The sequence below is a fragment of the Protopterus annectens genome, chromosome 15.part0, assembly GCF_019279795.1.
Source record: "Protopterus annectens isolate FY-2018-M chromosome 15.part0, PAN1.0, whole genome shotgun sequence".
NCBI lineage: Eukaryota > Metazoa > Chordata > Ceratodontiformes > Protopteridae > Protopterus > Protopterus annectens.
Window position 1 is genome coordinate 419862065 of NC_056749.1, and position 19766 is coordinate 419881830.

The 19766-nt window shown below is 39.7% G+C and overlaps 1 protein-coding gene across 1 annotated transcript in view; it reads right to left on the bottom strand.

The window, feature by feature from the left end:
- LOC122789841 overlaps window positions 1–19766 on the bottom strand; it is a 151744-nt gene that overhangs the window by 56638 nt on the left and 75340 nt on the right. The gene's annotated exons all lie outside the window — the stretch shown is intronic.

Genomic DNA, 19766 nt, shown 5'->3' on the forward strand with positions numbered 1-19766 from the left:
TCACTTGCCAGCTACCTGAAGAAAAATTTGTTGGAGTCTGCATGGAGTATAAAAATACCTATGCAATCACTTCCAAGAAAACATCTTAGATCTTCTAGATGTTGTTGCATATTTGGAAGCCATACATATGTCCCCCCATTGTTTCCTTGTGAATTGCTTATCCAGTCTCTCTTGCCAATCTTGTCTAACCTCCCCTGATTCATTCTTATAGTTATCATGCAATATTTTATATCCCCTACTAATTGTCCATTTTATAATAGCAGCTTATGTTCTAGATTCAACTAAAAACTCTACCAGAGCAGGTCTTTCACTTATATCATTTCCTGAAAGGGAAGACATTCTCTATCTCTACAGTGCAAACGACCTCATGGCTTCTTCCCACTCTATTATCTTTCCCTCTCTAATTAGTTGCTCCCAATACCTTGTTTCCTTTGCCAGTTTTCTCCAGCCCCCATTTGCCTATTCTCTGTACCCCTAATTGCAGTTATCCCTATTGGCAGAATCTCCTTTCTCTGTTCTCACATTGACATTGTTTTTAGAATAATATCTACTACTTTATGAATATAATATATTTTTTTAATTTCTCCAAATCTTTTGATTTTCTAATACTATGATGGGAATGGACCCCATTCCTAAGTCAGAGTATGATTAAAGTTCATGAAATTAGTATTGCTTCAATCTTTGATGTCAGCCAGAAGTGCTCTTCGCAGCACCCGCAATATGCCCATTTATGACTCTTTCTGTAATTTGTATGGAGTTACATGTATCGGTGACATATCTAAATACAATTGTAGATTCTTTTTTATAATATTTATACATTTTTACGATATTCTGTATGGCGGTTGTTATTCTCCTTAAGGATCTGCATCTAAAATCCCATTCTCTCCTTATTTCTTAACCCCCCACTTCATCATCATCATCCCTTTCCACTTTGAATTCTAGCTTTCTGCTTGTGTTATGTACATGAGCCTTAATTGTGTAGCTCTAAAATATCCCTTCAAATCAGGCAATCCTAAACCTTGACAGGATCAGCTTATCCCATTTGATCCTTGCCCTCCCGGACAAAATCCTTCAACTCTTTATTAATTGCTCTCCGCAAATTTTTCTTTGGTTGATAAAAATATGCCTGATCTGTACATAAAACTTAAGGGACTAAAAACATTTTCACTGCTTGTATCTTACAATCCATATCCACGAGCAAGAGCTTTCAGTTCTCAGTTTTTGTATTATCTTTTGTTTAGTCTCTTCCCACATAAGCTTAGCTGCCACGACAGAATCCTTTTTAACCCATACTCCTAAGTGCTTCATTTTTATTGTATCCTATAAATATTGGTATTGTTGAACCAATTCATGTGCAGGTACATAATTTACTTTTAGAGCCTTTGTTTTGTCTCCATTAGTTTTATATCCTGAAAAAAACTGAAACTGTCGCAGAATGTTCCACAACACTGAAATGCCCTCTTCTGGTACAAAATAATATCATCTGCAAATACAGCTGACTTTTCTTGATTATCATATCAATTATATCCTTCCATTTCTGGGTCCCTTATTTTCTTTGCCAATGGCTTTAAACATAAAGCAAATAACAATGGGGAAAGACCCCTGCCTGGTTCTTCTATTCAGACACACCTTATCAGAGAGGAACTTTAATCCCTCATATTTATTTATTTATTTCATTTATTTATTTCAGTTTGATGACCGGAGAAGTCCACTGGGCCAAGAAGAGCCCGTTTTCAGTGGATGCCCAGGGTGAAAAGCTCCAAGGGCATTTACAACATATATAAAGTTACATACATATAGTAAAACGGTCAGTTTATAAACATACTTAATGCAATACAGTTTATATACAACAGGCTGAGAATACAATAAAAATGCATGTGAGGTATAATACAGTTATTCAAAGAAATGCAGAATATTATTAAATGTAAGAAAATACAAATAATAATAGGTGATAGTTGACAGTCGTGTTTAAACAATGTTAGATAGATTTTTTGGTGCAAGAAGATCTAACAACATTAACCAATGTGAATCAGAAGACAGTGCTGTGTTGGTTTAATGGGTGTAATAATAAACAAACTTATATTATAAGAAGAAGCAGGGGATGGATCTGAGGGGAGCTAGGGAGGTGATTATGTTGGACAGTGGCTTGGGTAAGTCCATTTAGAAGAAAGGTATGAGAACAAGAGAGATTTGAAGTTGGTAAGGTTTGGAGTATTGTGAAGGGAGGGAGTTCCATAGTTTGGATATGGAGTATGATAGCAAGAGGTAGCCTGGGGGTCGTGAGGGTTTGTAGATTTGAAGGAGGTTTTGGTTTTCAGATCTGAGTGAGTGGTTAGGAATGTAGGGGGCTAAGGTGGTAGAGAGAGAGGGGCAGCTAGAAGGCCTGAAGATGAGCTTGTGGCCAGTAGTGAGTCTAAGGAACTTTAGGTGATTAGGTAGTTTGAGCCATTGCAAGGCGTGGAGAGAGTGGCAGTGATGGGATGAGTTTTTGGAATTGGTGACAAATTTGCTTATTTTATTGCAGCAGAATTCCAGTTTGGATTGTAGGCAAAGTTGTAGGTTGGTTAGGAGAGGAGCACCGTATAAGAGAGAAGGGAGAAGGTAGGTGGAGGCTAGGGTTTTTCTGGTGGTGGGGGTAAGGTAACAGTAGTGTCTGTATAGAAGTCCAAGTTTTTGGTGGTTTTTTTTTGATGGTGGATTGGATATGGGTGTAGAATTTTAGGTCGTTCTCAATGATGACACCAAGGAACTTAGTGTTTGATACAATCTCAGTGTGGTCTTTATTCTGGCTGAGTATGGTGAAGGAGTTTTTCTCGATAGAGGAGTTTCTAGAAGGGGAAAAGATCATTAGTTTTGTTTTATTTGCGTTTAGGCCAGGTGATTGATCTGCATCCAAATTTCTGTTTTGTAGAAAGCTGATTGGGTTTTTATAAGTAGGTCAGAAGGGGAGACTGCTGAGCAGATGATTGTTGAATCTTCTGCATACTGGATTAGTGTGGACTCAGGTATGGAAAGGTGATAGTTATTCATAAATATATTAAAGAGTAAAGGGCCAAGAAGAGAATCATGAGGCACCCTGGTGGGGGTGTCTAGGAAGAGAGAGGTTGAGAATTTCCATTGTAAAGCTTGTTGTCATTTAGAGAGGTAGCTGGTGAACCAGGCTATGGTGGAAGGTGAGAGGTCAAGGGAGGAGAGTTGAGAAATGAGTAAGGGGTGTAAGACGGTATCAAAGGCTTTGGATAGGTCGAGGAACAGGGTCGATACAAATTTGCCAGCATCACGCGTTAAGTTAATGGACTCAAGAATGGAAAGGAGGGCAGTCATGGTACTATGGCCAGAGTGGAAGCCATGTTGAGTGGGGGTGAGAAGGTTATTATGTGTTAGGTATGGCATTAGTTGTGAATACATTTCTCCAGGATTTTGGAGAGAGGGGAAAGGATGACAATAGGTCTGAAATTGGTGGCGTCAGTGTTTTTACCTCCCTTGTGGAGTGGGATGATGTAAGCATGTCACCAGATAGAAGGGACATAGGATTATTTGATGGATCTGTTGATTGAGATGGAAATGGGAAAGGCAATGCTTTCAGCGGATATTTTGAGGAAGGAAGATGGTGGGTTATCGGGTGCATTGCGGCAAGGTTTTGGTTGGAGAAGTAGTTTTTTTTTCATTGTACTTGTGGGGATGGGTCTAAGGTTGAAAGGGGAAGAAGGAGGTATATTATCAGGGGGGTGGGGTGGAGGCAGGGTTGTGATGGGGGGGCGAGGGAAGGAGGAGGAGGAAAGTTTAGCTATACAGTCCACGAATAAGGAGTTGAATAGATTGGCTGTATCAAGATCAGTAATGTTAGGATTGGGATAGGGGTTATCTGTATTTCCTGGCTAGAGGATGGAGAAGATGGTGTTCCAAAATTTTCTAGGGTTGGTTGAGTAATCAGATTGAATTTTAGAGTAGTATGCTTTGTGGTCTCCAGTTATTAGCTGTTTTATGTAGTTGCGGAGTTGTTTGTATTCAAGATGTGTATTGTGTTGTTTGTTGCTTTGGAATTGCTTCCATTTTCTGTCTCTTTGGAGCATAATAAGTTTAGTTTCTTTTGATAACCAGGGGGAGGTTTTAGCTTTGACATGTTTGGTTCTTAGAGGAGCATGGCTGTTGAGTAAGTTTAAGAAGGTTTCGTTGAAGTAGGTGAAGGTATTGTCAAGGGGCAGGGTTTTTAAGGGGGTCCAGTTGGTAAGTTTTAGACAACTGGAAAAATTGGGGGGGGGGGGTTGAAGTGGGATAGGTTACAAGTTTGGATGTAGTGATGGTGCTTTTGATGAGGGGAGGGGTGACGGTCTGCGAAGGCTGGCAGGTGGTCAATGAGAGGGTCAGGAAGGATACCTGCCTTTGTGAAAAGGTTGGGATGGGATGTTAAGATCCAGTCTATGATGGTGCCAGAGGCTCCATCTTTGTTTGGTCTTGTGGGGAATCTATCAGTTGGGTAAAGTTGTATAGATTGATTGTTTGGAATGAGGTTTGAGAGTTTATATTGGCCCAGTTAATGTTCATGTCACCTAGGATGTAGGCTTCATTTTTTATGTTAGAGGAAAACCAGGAAAGGATATCTTCTAGAATAGGTATGCTATTTCCTGGTGGGATGTAGAGGGCAGCTATACATATGGATTTGTGATTATTTAATTTTAGTAGAGCTATAGTTAATTTGGTATTGCTGAAATTTGGGATGGGATTGGTGTATGGGGTAATGGTATAGGAGGAGGTGTGGATTATGGCTACGCCTCCACCTTTTTTGTTTATTCTGTCATTGCGAATCATTCGGTAGCCTGATGGAAGAAATTCATCATCTTTTATGAAGGATTTAAGCCAGGTCGCAGAGACGGCAACTATGTCTGGGTGGTTGTGGGAAAGCCACACATGGAGGTTAGGGATTTTGTTTTGGAGGCTTTGTACATTGAATGTAAAAAAAAAACGAACAGATTTGGGCAACTGAGTGGGTCTGGGAGGGGGGTTAGTGGATTGTGTGGGTCTATATTACAACCACAAAAAGTCAGTCAGCGAACGGCTTTTACATCAAAAATGCCATTTGTCTAACTCTCTCTTCTGGGGGGCGGGCTGCTCCATCCACACCCCCTGCTAATTATATATACCAACTCTGAGATTGCACTACAGCGAGGAAAGGGCAAATTTTCCAATCTTCACTGTACCGCAATCTCACTATAAGAGTTCACTGAACGGCATTTTCGATGTAAAATGCTGTTCGCTGAACTGACTCTTCGAACATGTAATATAGACCCGATTGTGTGGAGATAGTCGGTCTGGGGTTGGGGTGAATGTTTCTTGTAGAGTGAGAGAGAAATTTGGTGGAGAATGAGTGTGAGGTAGGATAATGTGGATGAAAAGTCTGAGTGGAGGTATGGAGATGATTTACTGGTGTGAGGTTGGGAGGGTGTGATATGTGAGGTTTGGATGGGGAGGATTATGGGTTTGAGAAGTACGGTTGGGTTGGAAGAGTAGAGTTCATGGGTTATAGAGATGAAGGGAGGTGAATTATTGTGTTGGAAATTGCATGTAAAGTGTGATGAGCAGGAATGGGAGGGGTCTGGGAGTTGTGTAATATGTGTAAGGTAGGTGAGGAAAGAACCTCCTAATTAAACATATTATTGCATCAGGGAATGTAAATGCTTCCACTGCCAATGGAAATCCCATCTTACCTGCTGAATGCTTTCTCTGCAACAAGACCCACCAACAACAGTGGTATTTTCTTACTTTCTGCTTTCCCTCTGAATTAACATTGTTCTATTAAAGTTGTCAAATGTTTGCCTCCCCTCCACAAAACAACACTGATCCATATCTATCATTTTTGGTAACAACTTTGCCATTATTTTAGTTATTATAGACAAAAACACTTATAAACATGGTTTAAATTTGAAATGGGGTGATATGAAGCTGGGTCTGATGGGTCTGACAAATCATTAAGTATTAAAGCCACAACAGCCTTCTTCCAGGATGTTAGTGCTTCCCCTCCTTTTAAGCAAGTATTTCATGAAGTAGGTTTCATTCCATGGCTGCTCCATTTATAGAGCATTAAAACCACTAAATATCAATGTTAAAATTATTTAATGCAGTGTTGGGTGAGTCATTGAATTAGGGTGTTGTCCCATGGTTGGCAATTAAAAAATGGATTGTACGGTGTAATTCTGGTCACATGTTAGAATGGAATTACTGTGATGCATCGCATTCCATTGGTAAAGAATGGAGAAAGACTGTGCAACTAAATGTTGTTAAAAGTTACTAGCGTTGGGGGACTATACAAACTCAGCTGGTAAATTTGACTGACTTGTTTGATGTTTATATGAAGTAACTAAAGATGGTTGTGTCCCCTCAAAATGGAGCATTTGATTGATCAGCTGCAAAACCAGAGAACCTGTCAGTCAGTAAGTGTTCATGATTAAAGATGTGGCAAGAGAGATTGGAAACAGATGGAGAATCAATTAACAGAAACGGAAGACAAGTCAAGAAAGTGGAATCTAAGGATGTGTAGAGTTTTGAAAGGTGTAGAAAAATTATTTTTTTTGCAATATGTGAAAAATAGCATGGTGCAGTTGATTGCCTTTAGGAAAGACTCACTGGGAATAACACAGGTGGTACATTTGTCACTGTCAGGAGACTGAAGTCAAGTATGGAATACCAAGGCTGATTCTAACTGTGTTTTTGACTTGTTACCAAAAACAGAAAATACTGAAGAAGATGTAGTAACCTAGGGAGAAAGTTGTAGAGGAGAGGCCAGTTCTCATGACACATGATTATTCTGAGGTGAAATTAAAGCATTATTTGCAGTTATAGATGCAGTGTACAGTGGCCCTAGGTCAACTGGTGCCCTACGCAAAAGGGCTCCACGGCGCCCCCACCACACTACCAGGTGCCCCATCCTGGTCTACCTACACCAAATAAATACTGGAAAAGTGCCCCTGCTAGACCAGCACCCTAGGCAGCCGCCTAGTTGGTCTATGCCTAAGGCCGGCTGTACAGAAGAATGAAATGCTGGCGGTTTGACAGTGCACATGAAGTAGTAAGTATAAAACATTAGTTATAGTAGTGGAATATAAGGGAACTACCCGTAGAAGTGATTCAAATGCAGTTTCAGTAAAGGTTAAGAGGATTGTTGAATCAGAAGTATAAACCCTGGGAACAATGGAGGATGGCTTGGAGGAGAAGCTGGTTTGAACAGTAAAGAAATGTCTTGGTTTTCAATCTATTCCAAAAACAAGATGGTTGGACAAACCGGAAGACTATATGTGAAAGCAATGGCTGAAATATTCTTGAGACATATTATGCTGAAATAAGATACTGATCACAAATCAGTGAATGTAAGTGAAGACTAGAGTGGCATTAATATGTGGTAAGCAATTGTTTGTACATAAGTTAATACATTAAAATTGTTTGAAAATATCTGTATTGAATATTGGATTGATAAAGTTCTGAGTTGTCAATAACAGTGGTCACAGATGTTTGGAAAAAACACACAAAATCAAGTGGTAATCTAACTTCCGTAATTGCATATTTGGATTAAGGGTACAATTCTTAGAAATGTGAGTTATGTGAGTGAGTCATCAGTGACCTAGGAGGTAACTGATTATTTGTGTATATTAATATTATTAACAAACTTCAGTGTGGTAAAATGTGAACTGCATAAATAGGTAAAATGTCACAAAATATAACAGAGTAGCCTATGCAGACTGAAACTGGAAAACTGGACTTACTGATATGGGGTAAATGTCTGCGTTATATTATATATAGTAGTTAATTAAACAAAATGGAAATGAATACAGAGATTCCATTTAGTTTTTTTGATATTGTGGAAGTTATCTTCAAACAATTAATGGTTAATGTTCCACTAGTACAGCTCCTGTTTAATACTTATTCTGTAGTTTTCAGAAGACATGATAATCATACAGTCAGACTTCTTTTTATTTCAGCTGTTCTCATTGGGGGTCACCACAGCGGATCATCTGTTTCCATTTCTTCCTGTCCTCTGCACCTTGCTCTGTCACACCAACCACCTGCATGTCCTCCCTCACCACATCCATAAACCTTAGCTTAGGCCTTCCTCTTTTCCTCTTACCTGGTAGCGTCATCCTTACCATCCTTTTCCCAATATACCCAGCATCCCTCCTCAGCACATGTCCAAACCAATGCAATCTCACCTCTCTGGCTTTGTCTCCAAACCGTCCAACTTGGGCTGGCCCTCTAATATACTTATTCCTAATCCTGTCTACCCTCGTCACACCCAGTGCAAATCTTAACATCTTTAACTCTGCCACATCCAGCTCTGACACCTGCCTTTTTGTCAATGCCACTGTCTCCAACCCATATAACATAGCTGGTCTCACTACCCTCTTGTAGACATTCCCTTTCACTCTTATGGGTACTCGTCTGTCACAAATCACTCCTGACACTCTTCTCCACCCACTCCACCCTGCCTGTACTCCCTTCTTCACTTCTCTTCCACACTCGCCATTACTCTGAACTGTTGATCCCAAGTATTTAAACTCATCCACCTTCGCCAACTCTACTCCCTGCATCCTCACCATTCTTCTATCCTCCCTCTCTTTCACACACATATATTCTGTCTTAGTCCTGCTGACCTTCATTCCTCTTCTCTCTAGAGCATATATCCACCTCTCTAGGGTCTCCTCAAACTGTTCCCTACTCTTACTACATATCACAATGTCATCTGCAAAAATCATAGTCCACGGGGACTCCTGTCTGATCTCGTCTGTCAACCTGTCCATCACCACTGCAAATAAGAAAGGGCTCAGAGCTGATCCTTGATGTAATCCCACCTCCACCTTAAACACATCTGTCACTCCCACTGCAGATCTCACTGCTGTCACACTACCCTTGTACATATCCTGTACCACTCTTACATACTTTTCTGCCACTCTCGACTTCCTCATACAATACCACAACTCCTCTCTAGGCACCCTGTCATATGCTTTCTCTAAGTCGACAAAGACACAATGCAACTCCTTCTGACCTTCTCTGTACTTCTCCATCAACACTCTCAGAGCAAACATTGCATCTGTAGTGCTCTTTCCTGGCATGAAACCATACTGCTTATGACTAATCATCACCTCCCTTCTTAACCTAGCTTCTACTACTCTTTCCCATAATTTCATGCTGTGACTGATCAGTTTTATCCCTCTGTAGTTACTACAGCTCTGCACATCACCCTTATTCTTAAAAATCGGTGGCAAAACACTTTTTTCTCCACTCCTCAGGCATCCTCTCACTTTCCAAGATTTCATTAAACAATCTGGTTAAAAATTCCACTGCCATTTCTCCTAAACACCTCCAAGCTTCCACAGGTATGTCATCTGGACCAACGGCCTTTCCATTCTTCATCCTCTTCATTGCTATCCTTACTTCCTCCTTGCTAATCTGTTGCACTTCCTAATTCACTATCCCCACATCATCCAACCTTCTCCTTCTCTCTCTCTCTCTCTCTCTCTCTCTCTCTCTCATTATCTTCATTCATCAGCCCCTCAAAGTACTCTTTCCATCTGTTCAACACACTCTCCTCGCTTGTGAGTACATTTCCCTCATTATCCTTTATCACCCTTACCTGCTGCACATCTTTCCTAGCTCGGTCCCTCTGTCTAGCCAATTGTACAGGTCCTTTTCTCCCTCCTTAATGTCCATTCTTTCATACAACTCTCCATACGCCTTATCCTTAGCCTTTGCCACCTCTCTCTTTGCCATGCACCTCATCTCCTTATACTCCTGTCTACTTTCTTCATCTCTCTGACAATCCCATGTCTTCTTCTTTGCCAATCTGTTTCTCTGTATACTCTCCTGTACTTCCACATTCCACCACCAGGTCTTCTTGTCCTCCTTCCTCTGTCCAGATGTCACACCAAGCACCTTTCTAGCAGTCTTCCTTACTAGCTCTGCTGTAATTACCCAGCTGTTCAGTAACTCTTCCCTGCCACCCTCTGCCTGTCTTAACTCTTCTCCGAACTCCGCCTCACAATCACCCTTTTTCAGTTTCCACCATTTGACCCTTGGTGCTGCCCTCACACTCCTCCTCCTCTTCTTGCTCACCAACGTCATTCTACAGACCACCATTCTATGCTGCCTAACTCCACTTTCCCCCATCACCACTTTACAGTCTCCAATCTCCTTCAAACTGGCCCTCCTGCATAGGATATAATCCTCCTGTGTGCATCTCCCTCCACTCTTGTATGTCACTCTATGCTCCTCCCTCTTGTTAAAATACGTATTCACCACAGCCATGCCCATCCCTTTTGCAAAATCCACTACCATCTGTATAATCATACAGTTAGACAAATGCTAGAAAATAAAATAAAGAAATGCAGGTAGATGGTAGCTAATAGCATAAGTGGTGGGCAAAAACAGTATTTCTTTTCCAATTCAAATGTTATCTCCTGTTTATTGTTTTGAAAAATTGATAAAAAACAGTATTTCTACTATATATAATGTGTGTGTCCCTTCATAGTTACTCAGGGAATTAATGCAATTGTTTCAGATGTTCATGTTTATAAATTTGCTGTTGTTTTATTAAGTACTGGTAAAACACATGAACAAAGGTTAAGCGATGTATGTGTTTGAACAGAGTGATTTTTTTTTCTGTCCCCCCCTAAATTATGATGAACTTTGTTTGCAAATAACTAAGATAAGGGCAGAAAATGGGCTAAACATAAGGAATGATGAGAAAGGTTACAATGAACATGATATTTATTAAATCAGTTTGTAATAAGAGGTTTGCTTTTTAAATAATTATGCTTCTTTATAAAATCTGAAAGGATAATTAACTACTACTCTGGATAATTTGGTCAAAAAATTATATAGACAATTATACTTTTCCTTTGCCTAGGATGATGCCTCAATACAAACAAAAAATAATTGACTTCAACAATTGGCTTAGTTTCTGCAGTCATTTGCCCAAAGATTCCTGGATTTCATTAACTGCAGTGCCCTGGACCAGCTGGTTGATACACCCACAAGGGGCTCAAACATCCTGGAGCTGGTGCTCACCAACATAGGGGGACAGCTGCACCAATCCCAGAGTGTGGGCATCCCTGGTGAGATCTGATCACAAATCAGTCTCGCTAGAAGTAACTATAACACAAGAACCCCCCCCCCCCTTAGCAACAACTTGTCTAAAACGCTTCTATAAGGCCAATTACAACCTCTTGGTTGTATGTAAAAGAGGACCTATTAGGGCTGAAGAGCAAAAAAAAAAGTCTTTATCGTCCCCTCTTAGAGTGAAAAAAAAACCTCGCACAGCGGACCCTCTTCTGTTCAATGCGGAACATCAAGCAGTTCCGAATTAAACAGAGCTCCGCTTTTGATTGGCTCATACATCGGTATACGAGCCAATGAAAACCTCGCACAGCGGACCCTCTTCTGTTCAATGCGGAACATCAAGCAGTTCCGCATTGAACAGAGCTCCGCTTTTTGATTGGCTTGTATACCGGTATACAAGCCAATCAAAAACGTGCACAGCGGACCCTCTTCTATTCAATGCGGAGCATCAAGCAGTTCCGTATTGAACAGAGCTCCATTTTTTGATTGGCTCATATACCGGTATATGAGCCAATCAAAAAAAAGAAAGACTCCAAAATAGGGATGTCTGGTTTTTGAAAATTCTGTGATTTGTCCGGGTTTTAAAACCCGGACAAATTGCAGAATTTTCAAAAACTGCCCAGACAGGAGCCCAAAAAAGAGGACGTGTCCAGGGAAACCCAGACGTATGGTAACCTTATCTTACGGGATGGTATAAAAAGCGTCATAGCCCCTCCCACACTGATAGAACAGACACCTATGCTTTATACAAGCACCTGTACAATTGTATTGACTCTGCCTTACCTGATAGAACCAAAGGAAGATCTTCAAGGAACAACAAACCTGCCTGGTGGACAACATCCACTTATAGGCTATACAATAAGAGAAAGAAATTGCTGCTAAGAGTAGGAAGGAACAGTCTCAAAACTGGAAATACTCCCTCCTCAACGTAAACAAGCAAATAAGACTCCCAGTGAAGTCCTCCAAAGCTAACTATGAATCCAAATTAGTTTCCCTAACTAAGGATAACCACAAGGCATTCTTTAGTTATATCCATAACCTCAAAAATAAGGCCCAGATTTGTGCTGAACTTGTAGTTAATGGGACTACATATACAGAACCTATGGATATAGCAAACCTGCTGGCTGACAGGTTCAATGAAAACTTCACTCCCCTGTCCCCACCACATATATCTTAAAGCATCCCTAAAACCTGTCCCCCACCTAGTATCTCCGGGGAGCAGTCTTAAATGCCCTAACCAAGGCCAAAAAAAAACAGCCTCTATGGGACCAGTCAACAGCCCAGGATGTGTTCTACATGGGTTAAAACAGGAATTAGCATCACCACTGTGCACACTTTTCAATCACAGCCTAAGAACTGGCTTCATCCCTGTGGAATGGAAAACAGCTACCATCATCCCTTTGCACAAAGGGGGTGCATCCACAGACCCTGGGAACTATAGACCCATTAGCCTGACCAGCCTTATCTGCAAAGCCATGGAATACATCATCATGGACCTTATTAACAAAGATATAGGATATCTCCAAATTCTTGACCCCACCCAGTTTGGCTTTGTCAAGGGGAGATCATGCCTGTTAAAATTGTTGGATATCTTCGAAACAGTCACCAAAGCCCTAGATGAGGGCAAATCTGTGTGTACACAGCCTACCTAGACTTAGCCAAGGCCTTTGACACAATCCCCCACTCAGGCATCATTGATAAACTCACCCAGCCGGGTATCACCCATATATTGTCAAGTGGATTGCAAACTGGCTCACTGATAGAACTCATACAGTCAAAATAGGGGACTCCATCTCCTCCATCAGACCTGTAACCAATGGTGCTCCACAAGGATCAGTTCTGGGATCACTACTGTTCGGAATCTACTTCTCCAAAGTACAGGCTAAAACTAAAGGACTGTAGCTGACAAAAGTGGAATTGTGGGGTACCAACTTTTAAATGCAAACTGAACAACACACAACCAAAATATGATCATGAAACACAAAATAAGCAGAAGAACAATAGTGTTTTAATTATATTAATATTTGAACTTGGGTAAAACTAAAATACAATTTTCTTTTATAAAAATAAAATTAACTGCGGCTGCACTTCAGCCTTCTTCATTAAATAACACAACATATAAACCAGAACAAAACTATTTTATTTATATTATTAACATCTGAACTAGTATAAAACTTTAAACTTGTAGAAAACTAAAATACAATTATCTTATATAAAAATAAAATTAACTTGGTTTAGGCCACTAATCTAATATGACTAGCCCAGTCAACAAAGGATAAATAATTAAGTGAAAGAAATAAATTGTAATACTTTAAATGTTACTTAAGGACAATTTAGATTTGGTTTGATGTTGTATCACTGTTCTGAAAGATATTGCCAAGAACAGCATCAGGAAGCTAAAGAGACTCTTATGCAGTGGATGGAATAGCAAGAAAGAGACAAAGGAATAGCCAAGAAATGAGCAATCCAATATTTATTTATTTAGTTTGTTCACTGGGGTAGTCCACTGATTGCAACACACCATTTGCAGGCACAGCCTGGATAAACAGAACAAACAGAAATAAGTGGGTATAGGAAGTGGAGAGGCAGAAGACAGTATAAGGACTATATCCAACAGTTCCTCATACAAGTTAACATCTTCCTGTGCTAAACCTGTCATTAATAAAAATTCAGTCACTCACTGAATTCCTATATTCTGGGGTATGGCTGAATATAAATCTTTAACATCAATAGTCAAAAATATATCATTAGCTCTAAACTCCAACTGTTTAATCATGCTTAAAAAATCTCCAAGAGTCTTCACAAATTTGTTTTTTCTCCTTTAACAGATCTTTCTATTTATAATCCAGGTATTTAACACAAGAATAAGTAAATGAATTTCTACCGTCCACAATAGGACACTTAAGCGGATTATTTAAATCCTTCTGGAGTTTAGGAACTCCAAAAATAACAGGAGTCATCGGGGCTGTCATATATAAATAATTATAAAGCCTGGCCAGATCTCTGCTAGTTGTATAAATACCCCATTGGGTTTCCACTGAAAAGAAGCTACTAGTCTAGTGGGACTAACCTGGTCATCAAAAAAGAAAAAAATTCCCACTTACTATCTTCAAATACCTGCAAATCTATTGCCAAAAATATTTTTTTCTAAGCTAAAATATGCACTACCACTACTCAGCATGCAAACCATCTATAATTGTCAAAAGCTATACACAGCACAATTAAAGACTGGTTAGCTAGGAGATAAAAATGTAGCTAAGAAAACACCATTGTGATGTATCCACTAGTATCTATAGCAAAGCCTGTGTTTATAGGCCTGAAAGACTCCAGAAATCATTTACAAGAAAAATGACAGTCTTGGTGGTCTGCTACATAATGCTGGATTAAAGACATTAAATGTACATGTTGCTGTATACAGACAAACAAAGCAGAATACTATTTGTTTAATGAAATATTAGATTGGTGAATGGCACTACATTCATGACCACTGCAGCAACATTAGGACTAGAATGTATTGGTCAACTTACCCATTGCTTCTACAAATTAAGAAAATAGCAGCATTATTTACAGGAGTAACAGGCTGTGGAATGCCTGGTTACATTACAGAGAGTATCTTCCTCTCTTGCCTTGCAAATCTCTAAACTACAAATATGAAAATTTTGCATGCAATTCAAAAATTTTCTTGCACCCATCTCACAGATGACTTATAACAATTACTGCACATTACCTTTGGAGACAGAACAATTCAATTTTACAAGGCACACAGGTACACTAAACATCACACAAGTGAGAACAGTCACTACACAGACACAAAAGAACTCATCTTCTCTTAAGAAACAGGCCTACTTGATCCACCTACCACAGTACACCACAAGTGACTAACAAGGAAAGGATGCAGGCAGTCTACTTGCCTCCTGTAAAGTAACTATCAATTCAGGAAAGGGGAAAATGCTAGATAAGCGCCATTACAAAAATAAAGATCCTTTGGAAGTTTGGGGGCCCCTAAAACAAGTGGTATCAAATATTTTCTATCAAACTAAGTTTGTATTCATGATAATCCCACAAGAAAGAAAGAAAAAAAACTTCCATTAAGCTGTGTTCTTTAACACTTGATAAGAGACGAGGTGCATATAACCCTCCTAAAAGTTTAAAGAGCAGCACATACTGCAGCCTTTTACGTTTACAGTGCGCTGTCTGTGAAAGTAGCCAATGGCTTAAAATAGTGCTGCCACAGTACTACAGTTCAGATCCAAAACTGCGAACTATGAATACAAAAAGTGTTTCACTACATCACCAATACGTATCTATTTTTTCCCTTTGATGGTTTAACATCAGTCATGCACTACAGAAGAAACCTGTTAAAATATAACTTATCCATCAGAAGAACCACAATACAAGCTAAATATCTTAACAGTACATCAGAAACCAACAACACAGCAGGGTCACACCACGATAATGTCACAGTTACACTGGCCTAGAATATATGTCACTATTAAGTCAATAAATTTGGCAAGTTTCCTCGCCTTTATTTTTGGGAATGTTGTGATGCTGTGGTACCCCTTCACTTCACAGTGTATATCCCGAACAATCGGAAAGATAATGCTGCAGTAAGTGCTCAAGAATGATTAAGACCTGTTAAAAATACAGCACACAGGAAGTAGTTACTGTACCTGTACCTCTCCCACTTTGAAGGCCAGCTGCACTACAACGTCCATGCACTCTTGCCATGCCGCTGATCTTGGAAGTCATCCCTTTTCTTCTCAGGAGCCTTTTGGATTGACAGTTCACTGACTGACGTGTGTGTGTCCCAGGCGGCCATCCCACTCTCTTGATTCTCTCTGGGAAGGGAAGAGCTGTTGCAGTGTGTGAGACATGACTCTGTCTGACATAAACATAAACAAAAACACACTCACCCACTCAGCCACCCTCAGCTGAATTCCAACAGCCTGGCAGCTTGCTTACAAAGCTGACGTCATTGTGCATGCCTCTGTACATGATGATGTCAGCCAAAAAAAAAGCTGGGAAATTCAAGGATTAAGGGGGCCACTCAGGAACTCATGGCACCCCATTATTTGGACCTCAAAACCGGTAAAAAATGAGGAATTCGTTACGGTTCAGAGGTATGGATCTCAGTGGCGAAGGAGGTCAGTATTACAACACTTCAAGTCAGTGTAATGGTGAGTGCAAAGATCCCCCATGCCTGGATGCCATTAGCACAGGTAACAGCCTTGCCCAAGGTATTCAGTGCATCAGCCTTATACTGTTGCCTAGTATAGCCTCTCTTACAGGAGTCTCCAGCTATAATCCTTACAGAGGATGTCCAGAAAAATCTTGGACTCTTCCTCACATTACCTCTGTGCCCTGAAAGGAGCATTATCCTCTTCTTCTCCAACCGTGATGTCTCACCTTGAAGAATCTCAGGGAAAAATAGCAAAAGACTGGTGTCCAAAACTGTTCTGTATGTCTTATTGTCCATGCAATGATGGGCATATAATTTGTGCGAAGGATGGCAAACTCAGATGATGAAGGCACTGCGTTCTTATGATTCCAGTAGCACTTTAAAGTGTGAAACATGGCAGTCTACCATCCCTATGCATGCTGTTGAGAATGTATGCTCTACAGTGAGTCCATCTGAGGATGGTTAAATCTAGGATAGCAATTTCCATACCCCTAAACTAATAGGATGAATGTGCATGCACTGCAGGGATAAATCTAATTGGATGCACATTATCTCACTCTGCTCCCATAAACCTAACTCAGTCCTCAGATTCCTGTAACTTCAGACTTCAGCCTAATCTTTTCCCAGGCCTTGATGTTTATTTATTTAGTTATTTTATTTTACTTTGCTTTATTATGCTACTGTCTGGTCTGTACTAACGATTTAGTACAGGGGATGTTTGGGTCTGGTAGTGTCTTTCCTGTTTTAGAATATAATACACGCACAGGTCCTCTGGCAGATATACCCAGAATGAAAGTACATTCAAGCTAAAAATTATAAATTGCTATTATTTAATGGTTTCATATCTGTTTATTCTGGTGTTTGAGTAATGCTACTGATGTTGCACCTTGCATGTTTGACCACCACATTTTCTATATCCCAGCTGTACTCCATAATATGATCAGTGTTACTGTCTTAGTAGGTAGCACACTGACTTACCTTTAAAGTTGAAAAGATCAAAAGACTTGGGTTCTATTCCCACACCAACCGCTTAGATTCATGTTCCAGTAATTAACTATTCTTTGGATGGGATTTAAAAACTCAAGTCTCATCCCTATGGACTGGAGACAGTTCACGTGAATGGCAAAGATGCCATGGCACTTATCAAAATGATTAGAAATTTGCATTTATCATAAATCAGATATTATATCACCTTTTAATTCACCAGAAAATTAATCATTCACATCATGCATAGTTCACGTGTATAACAGCATATTTATATATGCCTTTATCATTCCAATATTTATTTATTTATTTTATTTTATTTTACATTTGTTTACTGGAAAAATCCGACTGGGATAAGACCCATTTTCAGCAGAGGCCTGGGGAGAAAAGTTCCACATATAGAGATTATACAAAAACTTATACAAGAAATTATACAAAAAAAATATACAAGACATACAACACACCAGAAGTTACATTCAATGCTATTATAGCTGACATTTGTATTATATAATCATGTGATATAATTCCTTATTGTAGTGCAGACATTACAGTTTCTTAAAGTAAGCTGAGGAGGGGTTTGTAGGGGGGAAATTGGATAGAAAAAGATGAGGTTAGAGATTATCTAGACATGAGAGAGAGCATAGATTATGAGGTGGTCAGGGAAAAAGAAAATCTATGACCAGAAGCTATTAAAACTAGTTAGCCTGGAGTAGTACAGAAACAAATTCAGGTGTCATTAACATCATTTTTAAGAATATTTTTGAATTGATTGGTATTTGTGTTGGTTCTGATGCTGTGAGGTAGTCAATTCTACCTTGTTGCTACATGCTAAGAAAATAGCGAGTCCCCTGCCGTATTTGTGGATTTGGACACTTGTAGTAGAGACTTATTTGTTGAGTGAAGACATCTATTTGTGGTATGGGGCTGGAGAATATTTAGAAGGGCAGGGTTTTTCTTAGGTTGATATACTGGTTTGTGTGCTAAGGTTAATTGGTTATAGGATAGAAGTTGTGGGAGTTCTAACCAGGAGAGTTTTTTAAGGAGTGACAGTGGTGGGCATAATGTGGGCAGTCAGTTGCAAATTTAGCTATTTTATTGTTGCATGTTTCAAGTTTAATTAAACCAGTCTTTTTAAGGGTGGTGATAATTGGGAAGCATACAGAAGTGTTGATAGAAGATGGGTTCTAGCAGTGGCAACCCTAGAGGTGTTAGTTAGATAATTTTAATTTCTGTAAGGAGTACCCATTTTTTGTGAACTTTCTTAATTGTTTCTGTTATATGTAAGTCAAATCTTAGGTTGTTATTTATTATTACACTTATCAGTTTTGCTTGTGAATCAGAATTAATTTTAATATTATTCCTAGTTGTAATGTAGAAGGTGCTGGGGGGGGGGATCTTGTAAGTTGGAAGATCATGAGTTTTGTTTAACTGGGGTTGAGTATGAGCTGATGGTTAGAGAGCCACAGCTCAGTATCTGAGAAAGACTTTTGGGTTATATCATGGAGGTGCTGCAGTTTATTAGTAGCACATATAAGTGTTGTGTCATTTGCATATTGGATAGCTGAAGCCAGTGGGGTAGCACCATGGAGGTTGTTTGTAAAAATAGTGAAGAGTAGCGGCCCAAGAACTGAGCCTTGAGATACTCCTAGTGTGACGGGAAGAGGGGGGATAAGACATTAAGCCATTTTACAGATTGTTGATGATCCTGTAGATAGCTTCGAAACCATTGAAGTGCAGAGGGTCTGAGGTTCAATTTGGAGAGTGTATTTAATAGTTTGGGGTGAGTTACATAATACATTTCCATATCTTTCCAGCTACATTTTCCTCAGCATGTATTCTATAAATGTCAGAATTTACACAATATCATTTACAAAAGCAGTACTATACAATGAGTGACTGATCTGGGAGATTCATTCTGGATAACACTAGTCATGCACTTTCATCACTTAACTCCCAGTTGTTTTTTCTAGACTGAGCTGCTCTTCCCTTGACACAACAATCCTTTTGTCTTACAGCATAAAATTATTGATCAATACATGTCGCCTCACAGTTAGACGTTACACGTTCGATTCTCAGTTAGAGCGTCTTCTGTGTGTCGACATGCGTGAATGGGTGTTCCTTCGTTGAAGGTTGTGCATTAGGCCCGGCAAGCCAGCACGTAAAAATCTACTGCCAATCATTAGCGGACTGGAGTTCCGCTGTGGCGAACCCTAACCGGGAAAAGCCAAAAGATGGTTTACATTATCTCTGAACTAAAGATTTATTCTACTGTACTAATACCACACACAAGCCTGGCCTTTATCAAGTCATCTTTTAAGTCACTAAACCAACACATTTTAGCTTTGTTCCTCGGGTCAGTAATATAAGTTGCAAAAGTTTCCCCTGGTTTCTGATCTCTTGTGTAAAACAAATGCCTCTCTGATGTAATATTTGTCTGGGGGGTTACACATTTCTCTGAATTTGCGATTCAAACACTTGGGGTCTTCCCTTGATTCAGCCT